General features: G+C 34.9%; 1 pseudogene; it reads right to left on the minus strand.

Moving 5' to 3' along the window:
* Positions 1-1,464: 1,464 nt before the first annotated feature.
* On the minus strand, positions 1,465-1,646 carry LOC122897303 (annotated as a pseudogene).
* Between the last annotated feature and the right edge of the window lie 4,957 nt (positions 1,647-6,603).

The raw sequence follows: 6,603 nt of genomic DNA on the forward strand, positions 1-6,603 counted from the left end.
AATTTTCTTGGACCCATCAGAAAAAAGAGATCACAGACCAAACTGACACTCTGAAATCTGGAAACCCTGTCAAATACAGAAAAATCACAGAAAAAGCTTACCTGAAGTTGCTGGGGCCATAAACTGGTAGGAACACATAAACGGTAATTTCGACAAATTGCTGGAGCATGTGTGTGAAACAGAGTGAGAGTGTAAACCTCATGAAGTTTTTGGTCTTAGGAGAACCCCATATTTTTGTGGGGTTTACTTCTAAGAAATCCACTAGTTTCTCAAAAATAAAGATACCAAAAAAAAAAAAATAGAAAAAGAAATCTCACCTCATACTTCTGGAGGGGAGAGAGGAAAGTGACCATTTTGAAATATGCTGAGAGTGTTCTCCTTGACAAATTCCTACTTCCAGTAAAAAAGACTTTTCAAGAGCCTTATTTCTCTTGGAGGAAGGGCACTTCCTTGACTCCAGCTCCTTCCAGCCTTCCTTTCTCACCTATGGGAAAGGAGAGAATGAAGAAACACTTGTAAAGGTTGCAGTCTAGAAACACAGGCTCACTAAAACCCTGAAACTTAATCATATTATTATAGACAAGTTTCTCTGTCCTACTCCTTACCATTGCATCTCAGGGCTCATGTATATTAACAGTTGCTTAAATAGAGGCTTAGCCTCTATTTATATATATGTTGTACACCTGAAACTAATATTACAGGGTATGATAACTGAATTTAAATAAAATTTTAAAAAATACCTTTTAAATAGAGGGGCAAAAAAAGAGGACTTAGGGGAAAAGATACACCTGAGAATTGTGACATCCCTTCTACTTAAACCTACAGTAAACCAAACAGCCCAATGTTAACCATATTGACATAAAATCTTACATGAAAGACTGTTTAACATCAGTTCCTATTACACAATGTCATAAGCTGAATTGTATCCCCAAAAAGGTATGTTAAATTTCTAACTCTGGTAGCTGAGTATGACCTCACAGAGTCTTTACAGGTCTAATCAAGTTAATATGAGGTTGTACTGGATTACAGTGGGTGGGCCCTAATCCAATGACTAGTATCTTCCTAAGAGGAAAATGTGAACATAGACATACATAGAGATGATGCCATGTGACAGTGGGGGCAGATATTGGAGTGATGCAACTGCAAGTCAAGGAATGCCAGAACAGTTTCTAGTAAGAGTAGGAAGACAGGAAAAGGTAGGGGAGAGTACTCCTTTACAACCTTCAGAGAGAGAATGGCCCTTCGACAACTTTTATTTTCGACTTCCATCTTCCTAAACTATGAATGAGTAAATAAATTTCTGTTTGACATCACTCAGACTGTGGTTAATGGCAAATTTAGAATATTACTGCAGATTTCAATAATGAGGGTGAGGTGCTGCTGTAACAAATACTTAAAAATTTTGAAGTCATCTGGAACTAGGTAATAAGAGTCTCTAAGTGTTTTGAGGTTCATGACAGAAATGTATTTATAAACATTACAGAAAGTTTATATGGAAAGGCAAAAGACACAAAATAGTCACTATAACAATGAAAAAGAACAAAATTGGAGGACTGACCCTAACTGATCTCAAGATTTACTTCAATTAGCAATAATCGCGCCTCGGATAAACCTCATTGGCTACGATACTGCCACTGCGCAAAACAACAATAATGAAGACACTGTGATGTTGGCAAAAAAAATAGCTAGATGAATGGAAAATTATTAATAGAGAACCTAGAAATAAATTCATACAAATATAGTCTATCATTTTTGGCTATGGCACAAACAACTGAATGAAGGAAAAGGTTTATTCATCAAACTGTGATGGAAAAGATTGTGGACATGCAAATACAAAATCTTGATAAAATATTTACAAACCTCACAAAAATTAAATCAAAATGGTTCAGAGACTAAATGTAAAATTCAAAGCTAACCAAACTTCTAGAACAAAACATAAAAGAAAACCTAGTTGCTCTTAGGTTTGCCAATAAGTTCTTAGATACAACACTAAAATCATGATTTATTTAAAAAACAAAAATGAATAGCTGGACTCTTTGACTCTGTGAAACTATTAAAAGAATAAAAAGCAAGCCACAGATAGGGAAATTTTTGAAAAAAAAAAGATATCTGATAAACGACTTGTATCCAAAACATATAAGGGCTTTTAAAATCACACTAAGAAAATAAAACAGCTTAATACTTTGAAAAATGGGCAAAATAGCAGACACCTCACCAAAAAAATACACAGATAAAAACATACTCAAAATAATTTATCATTAGGGAGCTGCAAAATAAAACAGGACGATGCTGCTGAATATCTATTAGAACATCTGTAATACTAAAAAGAAAAATCAATAAATCTGACATTACCAAATGCTGGCAAGGATAATGAATGGCATGAACACCCTTTCACTGCTGTGAGAATGCAAAACTGCAAAATTTTTAGCCACTTTAGAAGACAATTAGGCAGTTTCTTAGGAAAATGGTTTTACAATGCAGTTATGCTCCTACGTATTTACCCAAGTGAATTGTAAATTTATTTGCACAAAAACATTGCACATAAATGTTGCTAGCAGATTCATTCAACCCAACTAAGAGTCCTTCAATATGTTGATGGATAAATAAAATAGAGCATATCTATATAGTAGGATATTTTCAGTGATAAAAGGAAATAAGCTGTCAAGCCATAGAAAGACAAGGACAAATTTTAACTGTCTTCCTCTAAATAAAATAAGCCAGTTTTAAAAGTTTGTATGTTGCAAATTAAATGTCATCTGGAAAAGACAAAGTCAGTGAGAGTAAAAAGTTCAATGGTTGGGAGTGGTCTGGGGTTACAAAAGAAGGTCTCAATAGACTAAGCACAGAGGATTTTAACGGTGGTGAACTATCATGTAATCATGCACATATGACATTATGGATATGTCAAACACAGCACAAAGAGGGAAGCTTAGTGTACATTAATTTTCTTTAAAAAATCATTTAGGAACTTGAAAGAGTATAAGGAAAAACAGACTCTGACAAGCCAACATACCTGCATGACAAACATAGGATAAAAGAAATAGGTGATAATATAACAAACTTTGGAAATGAATGGAGTTTTTAGGACCAAAAGCTAAAGAAACTGCCCATCAATATGATACTCTAGTTGATAAAGTTGCTTCCCATGGAGTATATTGGTTAACATTTCTGCTACTGCTATACATGTATGCTGAAACTGAATAATTAACTAAATGGCTGGTGAATAATTAGGAGCTAGGTTTCTCTCTGTTACAGTGGGAATTTACACGTAAGCAAGAGGAGATACTAGAGTGATCCAGTTGGTGGGTCGGCCTTTTGGCTAAGATCAAGTGCAGTTGGTGGGTAATGAATGAGAGTTGCAGACATTGGTATAAACTCATGTTTAGCAGTGACAGAGCAATTAATGACTTGCTGAAGTCTCAGAGTGGACAAGCCTGACAGTTAAAAACTCCAGGAGGATCCAGTGATAGGAAGACATGTACTTTTCTGAGATTATTTCCATGAGCTCAACCAGATCCCAGAGAAAATACCAGAGAAATGTCCCTTCTTTATTACTAATCACTTTGAAGTATGCCAGAGCGCTCAGTTCTTGTTACACAAACCTGCTTTCAAGGAAAATGAGTTAAACAGAAGCTTAACATGCTGGAGAATTATCAGAGCCTAATTTACCTAAGGAGAAAGGAAATAATCAACACAGTAACCCCTAGTCTTCCACAGAAAAGGGAACTACCCAACTTCAACCCATACTGGCCAACCTAACTTAAGGGAGGAGAAAAATTAAAAACACTTGTGAGGTTCACAGTCAGGAGGCATAAGCTCACTAAAAATGTTGAGACCTAATTATAGGACTATAGAAGGCTTCCCCTCCCAACATGCCTCACTGCAATATTCCCAAAGACTTCTTTACAGCAGTTCATTTTATGTGGTAAATAATGTCTGGTTATCTAGAAAAAAAATTGCAAATACTACTAAGAGGTGAAAAATACAATTTGAACAAACAGAGCAAACATCAGAACCAAACATGGCAAGGGTATTAGATTATTAGACTGACTATTTAAAACAGCTACAATTTATGTGCTAAGGACTAAAATGGACAGCACTGGAAGAATAAATGGACAATATAAGCAAAGAGATGGAAATACCCCCAAAAAGAACATCAAAGAAATGCTAGAGATCAAAAGTATTATAAAAGAAATAAAAAATGCCTTTAGTAGTTTTTTTTCCAATTTATTTATTTTCAGAAAAACAGTATTCATTATTTTTTCATCACACCCAGTGCTCCATGCAAGCCGTGCCCTCTATAATACCCACCACCTGGTACCCCAACCTCCCACCCCCCCGCCACTTCAAACCCCTCAGATTGTTTTTCAGAGTCCATAGTTTTTTTAGTAGATGGAACACAACTATGGAAAGAACCTCCGACCTGGAGAACACATCAATAGAATCCTTAAAAACCAAAAAGCAGAGAGAACAGATCAAAAACTAAAAACACATCAGGGTATCCAAGGACTGTGGGACAACAAATATAATATATGCATAATGGGAATACTAGCAACAGAAAAAAAGAGAGAAAGGAAGAAATACTTTGGGGAAAAAAAAACAAAAACAAAACCACCACCACAAGAAAAAAAAGAAAAAATCTTCAAATTAATGTCAGATATCAAACCACAGATCCGTGAAGCTCAGAAAATACCAAACAGAATAAATTAAAAATCAAATTAAAAAAAAAAAAACCTAGCTACATTACACACACACACACACACATATGAACATGTGTGGGTTTTTTGTGTGTAAACAGTACTTTCCTAGAACATAAGCAGTAAAATGAGCACCTTATTACATCACATCACTTCAGGGGGCTTTGAAAAGAAGTAGTCTTTTTTATAGTCAACTCATAATCTTGTAAAGTATCTGATTTTTTTTAACTCATCTTAATGATGCATTACTTTTACAATAGTAATTAGTTTTGATAATAATCAGTAAGAATAAAAATAGTTCCTAAAACTTTACCAATATTATGTAAATTACAAGATGATTTTAGAAAGCAGGCCAAAGCTGAGGGGACATGAGACTAGGAAAATTTAGAATGCGAAAAATATGAAGAAGAAAAATAGAAAATTAAAGAAAAAAGCAGAGTTCGTGGACTGAAATTACTTTGTGATGCTTTGGAAATTTTATTCTGTATCAAGTAAGAAGTAATAGACTCATACGTCTGAACTTTGCCTTCCAGAGAATCTGGAAGTTTTTACAATTTTAAAGGTTAAAATTATGTTTCGTTCAAAAGTGAGACTTGTTTATTACAATTTAAAATACCACCCATAAGATGAGTAAAACCTTTTCTCCTCCAAGAGGAGATAATTTGGGCTTGAAAAAGGTTAGTCAATTGAATTGTCTTCAAATATTTATGGGGAAAATGACCTGGAGGTGCTTCCCTTGCTGACATTAGGAAAAATACAAAGTAACCTGGCTATGTGGCATGGACTTTCAAGTTCTTTCCCCTCCATTTTTTCAGACTGAATATATAACTCACTAATTTGTAAACTTGCTGAAAGAAAAAAAGAAAATCCCATGTCCATTCTTTATCATTTCTCTATTGAAATCCGGTCATTTCCATATTCACTATTTTACTGAAAGTGCTCTCCCTGTTTACCTGCATTTACTAAAACTCTTCTTGTTGAACATTTTGTTTTTTATGTAACATCAATGCTCCCGTTTTTATTGCAAAGCTGTACTTTGCTGGTTTTTTCAACCTCTATTTCTTAAACCAAATTAATGTATTTATTCTTCTCTTTATATTCTATTAGATGGTCAAGATATATTTTTCATTTTCCATAGAGAAAAAAAAAACATGCAAATGTAGGGGCATCTGGGTGGCTCAGAGGGTTAAGCCTCTGCCTTCAGGCTCAGGTCATGATCTCACGGTCCTACGGTCCTGGGGTCGAGCCCCGCATCGGGCTCTCTGCTCGGAGGGGAGCCTGCTTCCCCCCCACCTCTGCCTGCTTTTCTGCCTACTTGTGATCTCTCTCTCTATCAAATAAATAAATAAAATCTTTTTTAAAAATGTAATTTTAACTGTTCCATATCTTAGGCAGCAATCACATAACCCTACACTCACCTATATAGCCAACTTCTTCAAAGAATTGATGCAAGTTGCTGTACCTAATTTTCATCACTCGCTAATTATCTCACTATAATTCGGACTGCCTCCTCTTATTCCTACAAAATATATTTTCCTAAGATCTATAGTGACTTATGGGACACTGAATCCTACAGCAGTTTGTACTGCTAGCCATTTTCTCCTTGAAATCTTCACCTTTCTTGGCTTCTTCGAGTTCACCCTCTTTTCTATGTCACTGACTACCTCTGCTTAATGCCCCCTTTTCCATAACCTTTTACACTTTCAAATCGTACTTGTAGAACATCATTCTCCTTATGTCAGTTTTTTTCACAATAAACTACATTATGTTAGTGAATCCAGTTGTCATTTTTATCTGATTTATTTTGCTTTAACACTTCTAGCACAATTTTGTTATTTGAACTTTATCCTTATGTACCTCTATTTCTCTAAGACACCTACCTTTGAAGTTTCAATTCACCTTAAAA

This window comes from Neovison vison, chromosome 1 (assembly GCF_020171115.1).
Source record: "Neovison vison isolate M4711 chromosome 1, ASM_NN_V1, whole genome shotgun sequence".
In the NCBI taxonomy this organism is placed as follows: domain Eukaryota; kingdom Metazoa; phylum Chordata; class Mammalia; order Carnivora; family Mustelidae; genus Neogale; species Neogale vison.